This window comes from Hordeum vulgare, chromosome 2H, assembly GCF_904849725.1.
Source record: "Hordeum vulgare subsp. vulgare chromosome 2H, MorexV3_pseudomolecules_assembly, whole genome shotgun sequence".
In the NCBI taxonomy this organism is placed as follows: Eukaryota; Viridiplantae; Streptophyta; class Magnoliopsida; order Poales; family Poaceae; genus Hordeum; species Hordeum vulgare.
The window spans coordinates 633,407,730-633,418,482 of record NC_058519.1 but is presented as its reverse complement, the minus strand read 5'-3'; positions in this window follow the sequence as shown (position 1 = coordinate 633,418,482).

Genomic DNA, 10,753 nt, shown 5'->3' with positions numbered 1-10,753 from the left:
TATTCTCTGACTTTTGTGAAAAGATTGTCGAGGTTTTCATGGAGGACTTCTCTGTTTACGGGTCTTCCTTTGATGATTGCCTCAACAACCTTGATCGAGTCTTACAGAGATGCGAAGAAACCAACCTCGTCTTGAATTGGGAGAAGTGCCACTTTATGGTTAATGAAGGTATCGTCTTAGGACACAAAATCTCTAAAAGAGGCATTGAAGTTGATAAGGCTAAGGTTGATGCAATTGAGAAAATGCCTTGCCCCACAGATATCAGAGGTATACGAAGTTTCCTAGGTCATGCTGGTTTCTATAGAAGGTTCATTAAATACTTCTCTAAGATTTCTAGGCCTCTTACCAACCTCTTGCACAAGGATGTTCCTTTTGTTTTTGATGAGGATTGTGAGGAAGCCTTTGAAATACTTAAGAAGGCTTTGATAACTGCACCTATTGTTCAACCACCTGACTGGAACTTGCCCTTTGAAATCATGTGTGATGCTAGTGATTATGCTGTTGGTGTTGTTCTAGGACAAAGAGTTGACAAGAAGTTGAATGTCATTCACTACGCTAGTAAAACTCTAGACAGTGCCCAAAGAAACTATGCCACTACGGAGAAGGAATTTTTAGCAGTCGTGCTTGCATGTGAAAAGTTCAGATCTTACATAGTTGACTCCAAAGTCACTATTCACTCTGATCATGCTGCTATTAAGTACCTCATGCAGAAGAAGGACGCTAAGCCTAGGCTGATCAGATGGGTTCTCCTGCTATAGGAATTTGATTTGCACGTCGTTGACCCAAAGGGTGCTGATAACCCTATAGCAGATAACTTGTCTAGGCTAGAGAATGTCCTTGATGACCCACTACCTATTGATGACAGCTTTCCTGATGAGCAATTAAATGTCATCCGCACTTCACTTAGTGCACCGTGGTATGCCGATTATGCAAACTATATCGTAGACAAATACATACCACCCAGTTTCACCTATCAACAAAAGAAGAAATTCTTCTTTGATTTGAGACACTACTTTTGGGATGATCCTCACCTTTATAAGGAAGGAGTAGATGGTGTAATTAGACGTTGTGTCCCTGAACATGAACAGGGACAGATCTTGCAGAAGTGTCATTCCGAAGCCTACGGAGGACACCACGCTGGAGATAGAACTGCCCATAAGGTATTGCGATCAGGTTTCTATTGGCCCACTCTCTTCAAGGATGCCCGTAAGTTTGTCTTGTCTTGTGATGAATGCCAAAGGATAGGGAACATCAGTAAGCGTCAAGAGATGCCTATGAACTATTCACTTGTCATTGAACCATTTGATGCCTGGGGCTTTGATTATATGGGACCCTTCCCGAGTTCCAATGGGAACACTCACATCTTAGTTGTTGTGGATTACGTTACTAAGTGGACAAAAGCTATCCCCACTAAAAATGTTGATCACCACACCTCTATTAAGATGCTGAAAGAAGTCATATTCCCTAGATTTGGAGTCCCTAGATACTTGATGACTGATGGCGGTTCACACTTCATTCATGGTGTTTTCCGCAAGATGCTAGCTAAGTATGATGTCAACCATAGAGTTGCATATCCTTATCACCCTCAGTCTAGTGGTCAAGTTGAGTTGAGTAATAGGGAGATCAAGTTGATCCTACAAAAGACCGTCAATAGATCTCGAAAGAACTGGTCTAGCAAACTTGACAATGCACTATGGGCTTATAGGACTTCTTATAAGAATCCCATGGGCATGTCACCGTATAAAATGGTTTACGGTAAGGCCTGTCATCTACCTCTTGAGCTGGAACACAAAGCTTATTGGGCAATCAAAGAGCTCAACTTTGATTTCAAACTTGCCAGTGAGAAGTGGTTGTTTGATATCAGCTCGTTAGATGAATGGAGGGCCCAGGCATATGAGAATGCCAGGTTGTTCAAGGAAAAGGTTAAGAGATGGCACGACAAACGAATACAGAAACGAGAGTTCAATGTAGGTGATTATGTCTTGCTATACGATTCTCGTTTGAGATTCTTTACAGGCAAGCTTCTCTCTAAATGGGAAGGTCCCTATGTTGTCGAGGAAGTATATCGTTCCGGTGCCATCAAAATCAATAACACGGAAGGAAATTTTCCTAGAGTGGTAAATGGGCACAGAATCAAGCATTACATCTCTGGTACTCCCATAAATGTTGAGACCAATATCATCAATGTCATAACTCCAGAGGAGTACATAAGGGATGTTTATCAGCCTATTTCAGACATTGAAAACGAAGATGTATCTGTTTCGGCAAGAAATTGGACTCCGATACTTTTCCAATAGGAAATTTCCTCAGTTTTGGAATTTTTGGAAAATTAGAAAAATAAAAAGCAGTGCGGAGAGCGAACGAGGCAGCCACAAGGGCCCACTCCGCCACCACCCCCCTGGTGGCGGTGGGCAAGCTTGTGGGCACCTCGTGTGCCTCCCGGACTCCGTTTTCTTGCGGAGGACTCCTTCTGGCCCAGAAAAATCAATATATAGTTGCCCGAAGGTTTTGATCTCCGTATCGTGCAGTTTTCCTCTGTTTACGTTTCGAGCTTGTTGTGTGCCGCAGATTTAGAGCAAAGATGTCTCAGGAATCTGTTGGGGAGAATGATCTTCACCAAGTTCATGAGGAAGTAGATGCTGATTTGAAAAGAGTAGAAGTCATGGAAGCCACGGACCAAGCTAAGGAGAAAACCCAAGCTAGGGAGGAAGTTCAACCTATGTTCAACATTGAAGACGTTGAAGGAGTAGATTTTCTCCAACCCTTCCTCCACGTGTTGTCTCCATCCTTGATTGAACTCTTGAGGTTTTGTGAAACAACTCGTGCTCGCAATATTTCTCTTTCTCGTGAAGTTGTTTTGCTGGAAAACCATGTCACAGATCTCAAAGGTATAAATCAAAGATTGATAGCTCTCTTGGAATCAAAGGCGACAACAACACCACCATCACCATCAAAGGAAGACAACTAAGCATTGGTATGGGCAATCCCCTTGGCTTCTGCCAAGCTTGGGGGAGTTGCCATGGTATCGTATCACCTTTATATCTTTTGCTTTTACCTTTGTTTTAGTTCTTTCCTTTTCAGTTTTTATTTCTTCTTTTAGAGGAATAAGTCTTTAGTTTTTAGTTTGAGCCTTTTGCTTTTGTCTCTCCCCCGATGTATTCGAGCTTACGAGCTATATAATAAATACTTTCTTAGTTAAGGGCTTTGCTTTGTGCCATGATCAAAAGTATGAAAAGAACGATAGCATGAAAGATCATGAGACGATCTTATGGAAAGTGATAACTTCACTTATGACACGTATGATGATTGAAACTTGTTGAGAATAAATCTACATAGACATTAGTGATTGTTGCAATTAATAAGAAGTAATAAGGAAAGAGAGGTTCACATATAAATATATCATCTTAGAAACTTTTTACAATTGTGAGCACTCACCAAACTATTACATGCCTAGGAGTAGATGTTGGACAAGGAAGACAACATAATGAATTGTGTTTGCTTGGTTCCAAACAATGCTATATGGTTAGAGATCCCTTAGCATGTGACGATTGCTTCCACCTCATATTAGCCAAAACTCCCGCACCAAGTAGAGATACTACTTGTGCATCCATAAACCTCCAACTAGTTTTGCCTTGAGAGTCCACCATACCTGCCTATGGATTGAATAAGATCCTTCAAGTAAGTTGTCATCGGTGCAAGCAATAAAAATTGCTCTCTAATATGTATGATCTATCAGTGTTTGGAAAATAAGCTTTGTACGAACCTGTGATGAGGAAGGCATAAAAGCGACAGACTGCATAATAAAGTTCTTTATCACAGGAGGCAATATAAAGTGACGTTCCTCCGCACTAAGAGGACACACATTCAAACCTCAAAAGCGCATGACAACCTCTGCTTCCCTCTGCGAAGGGCCTATCTTGTACCTTTACTTTTTACCCTTGTAAGAGTCATGGTGATCTTCACAAATTCCATTTTTTTGCGTTTGTCTTGGCTACCGTCACATGTTTGGGAAAGATCTATATTCATATATCAACTTGGAGTTGAGTACTCATGCTTTATTGTTGTTGACTTTACCCTTGAGGTAAATGGTTGGGAGGCAAAACTATAAGCCCCTATCTTCCTCTGTGTCCAGCTGAAACTTTGACACCATGAGTACCACGTGAGTTGTAACAATTGTGGAAAAAAGAGATGATTGAGTATGTGCGTTTGCCTTACAAGCTCTTATTTCACTCTTTCTGATGTTGTGATAAATTGCAATTGCTTCAATGACTATGGACTATTGTTGGTTACTTCTCGGTAAGGTTTTTGCTTCATGATTTGCTTTGTGAAGGAATTGTTACTTTCCCATAAGAATCTTTATGATATATTGCTATTCTATGTGTGATCATGATGCCCTCATGTTCGTATTATGTTTTATCGACACCTTCGTCCCTCAACATGTGGACATGTTTATGGAACTTGGTTTTCGCTTGAGGACAAGCGAGGTCTAAGCTTGGGGGAGTTGATACGTCCATTTTGCTTCATGCTTTCATGTTGATATTTATTGCTTTTTGGGCTGTTATATTACTTGTGGTACCATATTTATGCCTTTTCTCTCTTATTTTGCAAGGTTTATTTGAAGAGGGAGAATTCAGGCAGCTGGAATTCTGGACTGGAAGAGGAGCAAATCCTAGTCCACTATTCTGCACATCTCCAAATGCCCTGAAAATTTACGTGGATTTTTTCTGGAATATATTAAAAATACTGGGCGAAAAAACTACCGGAGGGGGGCCACCAGGGCCCCACAAGCCCCCACTCCGCCACCACCCCCTGGTGGGAGTGGGCAAGCTTGTGGGCTGCTTGAAGGCCCACTAGCCTCCTCTTTTGCTATATGAAGCGTCCTGGTCTGGAAAAAATCAAGAGGGAGCTTTTTCGTGGTTTCACCGCCGCCACGAGGCGGAACTTGAGCAGATCTAATCTAGAGCTCCAGCAGGACGATCCTGCCTGGGAAACTTCCCTCCCGGAGGGGGAAATCGTCGCCATCGTCATCACCAACACTCCTCTCGTCGGAGGGGAGGCATCTTCATCAACATCTTCATCAGCACCATCTCCTCTCCAATCCCCAGTTCATCTCTTGTAATCAATATCCATCTCACGACTCCGATTGGTACTTGTAAGGTTGCTAGTAGTGTTGATTACTCTTTGTAGTTGATCTAGTTGGATTTCTTGGTGGAAGAGTTTATGTTCAGATCCTTGATGCTATTCATTACACCTATGATCATGATTATGATTATTTCTTGTGAGTAGTTACTTTTGTTCCTGAGGACATGGGATAAGTCATGTTAATAATAGTCATGTGAATTTGATATTCGTTCGGTATTTTGATATGATGTATGTTGTCTTTTTCTCTAGTGGTGTTATGTGAACGTCGACTACATAACACTTCACCATATTTGGGCCTAGAGGAAGGCATTGGGAAGTAGTAAGTAGATGATGGGTTGTTGGAGTGACAGAAGCTTAAACCCCAGTCTATGCGTTGCTTCGTGAGGGGCTGATTTGGATCCACTAGTTTAATGCTATGGTTAGACTTTGTCTTAATTCTTCTTTTGTAGTTGCGGATGCTTGCGAGAGAGGTTAATCATAAGTGGGATGCTTGTCCAAGTAAGGGCAGTACCCAAGCGCCGGTCCACCCACATATCAAACTATCAAAGTAACGAACGCGAATCATATGAACATGATGAAACTAGCATGACAGAAATTCCCGTGTGTCCTCGGGAGCGTTTTTCCTCCTATAAGACTTTGTTCAGGCTTGTCCCTTGCTACAAAAGGGATTGAGCCACTTGATGCACCGTTGCTACTACTTGTTACTCTTTGCTTGCTACGTTTCACCTCGCTACACAATCACTTGTTACCACTACTTTCAGTGCTTGCAGTTATTACCTTGATGAAATCCGTTCATCAGAGCCTTCTGCTCCTCGTTGGGTTCGACACTCTTACTCATCGAAAGGACTTTGATTGATCCCCTATACTTGTGGGTCATCATCTAGCAGCAAGCTATGCAGACACAACAGCTAGCACGCAACATGAGCTATCAACCTAGTAGCAAACTACAAGCTGCAGCATCTACAACATCTACAGCAAGCATGCCAAACATCCATCAGTAGCTGGCTTCGGCAACGCAACTAGCAAGACACGCAGCGACAACAGCAGCCTGCAACGGCTACCAAGCAGCAGCTAGCACAGCAAATGCGACAGCAACAGGAACCAGCAACCAGCAGCTATCGGTATGGCAGCAACAACCTAGCAAGTTCAGCCGACAGCAACAAGCAGCTATCTACACAACAACCAACAGCACAGCCGACGGCAAACTTAGCAGCAGCTACAGGGCGAGCACAGGGGCAACACGGGAGGTCGCTGCGGTGATGCGTAGGCAGGCGAGACCCAGGGCGGCAGAGCACGGTGGGCGACCGGCGCGGGCGGCAGCACGCGGGGAGGCTGGCGAGGCGATGCAGCACGCGGGGAGACGAGCACAGCGGCGACGGGAGGCACGCAGGAGACGGGTGGCGCGTGGGGCTGCCGGAGGGCGCAGGCGGCAGCCATGGCGGGGGCAAGGCCGAGGCGAGGGGCGAAGCCATGGTGCGGGGGTTGCACGGGGAACGATGCGACACGGGAGATCAGAGAGGGGATGAGCACGGGGACTGGAGGCTAGGGGCCTCGAGGAGGGAAGGAGCACGGGATGAGGGAGGAGGCTCCGGCGAGAGGAGGCCAAGGCGACGCGGGGACGAGGAGAGGTGGGATCGGGAGGCTGCTGGGGAGGTTGACGGCACTGCGGGAACGAGCGAGGAGCTCTCCCCTGGCGCTAGGTTTAGGCGGCCGACTGGGCCTTGGGCCGGCTCGGGCACAGCTGGGCCTCTATCTTTCCCACCTCTTTACTCTTTTATTTATTATCTTATTTCTTTACAACAACTTGCAAAGAAATAAAACAATGGGAGTCGTTGGAATTACAACAAGAGATATATTTTCCCGGAGCCAGAAAAATAAGGAGGATTTAACAAAATTGGTTTGGAGATTTTTACAGTATTTAAATTCGGACAAGTATTGAAATAAATCAAACTTGCCTAAATTCAATCCATAACCAAACCAACCCCAATTGGACTGAGATTTTAGATGGTGACCCTATACTATAGATATAATTTATGGGCTCAACAGAAGCATATATTTGAGCATCTACGTCTGCAGCTCAAATAAATGAAAGCAAAGGGAAATCAGAGAGGATCAAGGAGTGGCTAGGAGAAGACGGAAAAACAAATGAACACAACACGGGAAGCAATCACACCAGAGATGATGGAGATGATGCATGATGCGTGAAGAATGCAACAAACAAAAATAAAACACATTGCGACAACGAATAAAAGGGGGGGGGGTCTTCTGGAGCGTCGCCATCGGGCTGTCACACATGGTTAACTCCTTAGTCACATTCCTTGCAAGCTTATTGTTATGTTGTACTACCGAGTGGGCCCCGAGATACCTCTCCGTTATACGAAGTGACAAATCTCAGTCTTGATCCATGCCAACTCAATAGACAACCTTGGAGATACCTGTAGAGCATCTTTATAATCACTCATTTACGTTGTGACATTTGATACACAAAAGGCATTCCTTCGGTGTCAGAGAGTTGCATCATTTCGTGGTCATAGGAACAAATACATTGACATGCAGAAAGCAATAACAGTAAACTTGATATGATGAGACGCTATGCTTACGGTTTGGGTCTTGTCCATCACATCATTCTTCTAATTATGTGATCCCGTTATCAAATGACTACTCATGTTTATGGCTAGAAAATCTTAACCATCTTTGATCAAGGATCTAGTCTACTAGAGGCATACAAGGGACAATTATTGTCTACGTATCCACACATGTATTTGAGTTTCCAATCAAATACAATTGTAACATAGGTAATAAACGATTATTATGAATAAGGAGATATAATAATAACCACTTTATTATTGCCTCTAGGGCATGTTTGCAACAGCCTCCTACTTGCACTAGAGTCAATAAACTAGTATTACAAGGTAACGAGTCTAACGCCCATAGAGTTCTGGTGTTGATCATGTTTTGCTCGTGGAAGAGGTTTAGTCAATGGATCTGCAATATTCAATTCCTTATGTACTTTGCAAATGCTTTTTTTCTTTCTTTTCTTTTCTTTTTTGGCTGTGTGTATCCTTGATGTCTTTGGATATCTTGTTGGTACAGAGGCCGAATATAATTGATATCTTTATGATAATAATATATACCAAATACTTATTAGTGCAACTGCACTAATTAGGCTTTCTGAGTGAACGCAACATGCAACAAAAAAAACTCCCCAAAAACTCACTTAGCACGGGCTGCATTCGAGCAGACGAGCCATAAAGGGTAATTAGCATCTCGTGCCATCATACACTACACAAAAAAGGAAAGCATCTTGTCCACATGTGCTCGAATGCTTCCACGTTGCACAAATGTGTTAAGAAAGAAAAGGTACATGTATTTATCTGGGTTTTATAAAATTTAAAGATCCATTACTTTCTGTTCTCGTATTAGAATTTAGATTCGTTTTCACCGTTGGGTTTCTTGCGATGAGTTCTTCAAAACTAGATCCCGTATGGTTATGTTTCGACGGATTATTTTAGAGCAACTCTGAGTGCCGAAGAGGCAATTTTAGTGCTATAGGAAAGCAAGTTCTTCTTAGTTTTCCTACTATTATTTGATGGGGAACGTCGCATGGGAAACAAAAAATTTCCTACGCGCACGAAGACCTATCATGGTGATGTCCATCTACGAGAGGGGATGTGTGATCTACGTACCCTTGTAGACCGTACAGCAGAAGCGTTAGTGAACGCGGTTGATGTAGTGGAACGTCCTCACGTCCCTCGATCCGCCCCGCGAACGATCCCGCGATCAGTCCCACGATCTAGTGCCGAACGGACGGCACCTCCGCGTTCAGCACACGTACAGCTCGACGATGATCTCGGCCTTCTTGATCCAGCAAGAGAGACGGAGAGGTAGAAGAGTTCTCCGGCAGCGTGACGGTGCTCCGGAGGTTGGTGATGATCTCGTCTCAGCAGGGCTTCGCCCGAGCTCCGCAGAAACGCGATCTAGAGGTAAAACCGTGGAGATATGTGGTCGGGCTGCCGTGGCAAAGTTGTCTCAAATCAGCCCTAAAACCCCACTATATATAGGAGGGAGAGGGGGAGCCTTGCCTTGGGGTCCAAGGACTCCCAAGGGGGTCGGCCGAGCCAAGGGGGAAGGTCTCCCCCCCCCAAACCGAGTCCTACTTGGTTTGGAAGGTGGAGTCCTTCTTCCCTTTCCCACCTCCTTTTTTTCTCTTTGATTTTTCTTCCAATGCGCATAGGGCTCTTTTGGGCTGTCCCACCAGCCCACTAAGGGCTGGTGCGGCACCCCCAATGCCTATGGGCTTCCCCGGGGTGGGTTGCCCCCCGGTGAACTACCGGAACCCATTCGTCATTCCCGGTACATTCCCAGTAACTCCAAAAACCTTCCGGTAATCAAATGAGGTCATCCTATATATCAATATTCATTTTCGGACCATTCCGGAAACCCTCGTGACGTCCGTGATCTCATCCGGGACTCCGAACAACATTCTGTAACCAACCATATAACTCAAATACGCATAAAACAACGTCGAACCTTAAGTGTGCAGACCCTGCGGGTTCGAGAACTATGTAGACATGACCCGAGAGATTCCTCGGTCAATATCCAATAGCGGTACCTGGATGCCCATATTGGATCCGACATATTCTAAGAAGATCTTATCGTTTGAACCTCAGTGCCAAGGATTCATATAATCCCGTATGTCATTCCCTTTGTCCTTCGGTATGTTACTTGCCCGAGATTCGATCGTCAGTATCCGCATACCTATTTCAATCTCGTTTACCGGCAAGTCTCTTTACTCATTCCGTAATACAAGATCCCGCAACTTACACTAAGTCACATTGCTTGCAAGGCTTGTGTGTGATGTTGTATTACCGAGTGGGCCCCGAGATACCTCTCCGTCACACGGAGTGACAAATCCCAGTCTCGATCCATACTAACTCAACGAACACCTTCGGAGATACCTGTAGAGCATCTTTATAGTCACCCAGTTACGTTGCGACGTTTGATACACACAAAGTATTCCTTCGGTGTTAGTGAGTTATATGATCTCATGGTCATAGGAACAAATACTTGACACGCAGAAAACAGTAGCAATAAAATGACACAATCAACATGCTACGTCTATTAGTTTGGGTCTAGTCCATCACGTGATTCTCCTAATGATGTGATCGAGTTATCAAACAACAACACCTTGTTCATAATCAGAAGACACTGACTATCGTTGATCAACTGGCTAGCCAACTAGAGGCTTGCTAGGGACAGTGTTTTGTCTATGTATCCACACATGTATATAAGTCTTCATTCAATACAATTATAGCATGGATAATAAATGATTATCTTGATACAGGAATTATAATAATAATTATATTTATTATTGCCTCTAGGGCATAATTCCAACAGTCTCCCACTTGCACTAGAGTCAATAATCTAGCCCTCACATCATCATGCGAATTACATTGTAATAAATCTAACACCCATACAGTTCTGGTGTTGATCGTGCTTTGCCCGTGGAAGAGGTTTAGTCAGTGGGTCTGCTACATTCAGATCCGTGTGCACTTTGCATATATTTACGTCCTCCCCTTCGACGTAGTCGCGGATGAGGTTGAAGCGTCGT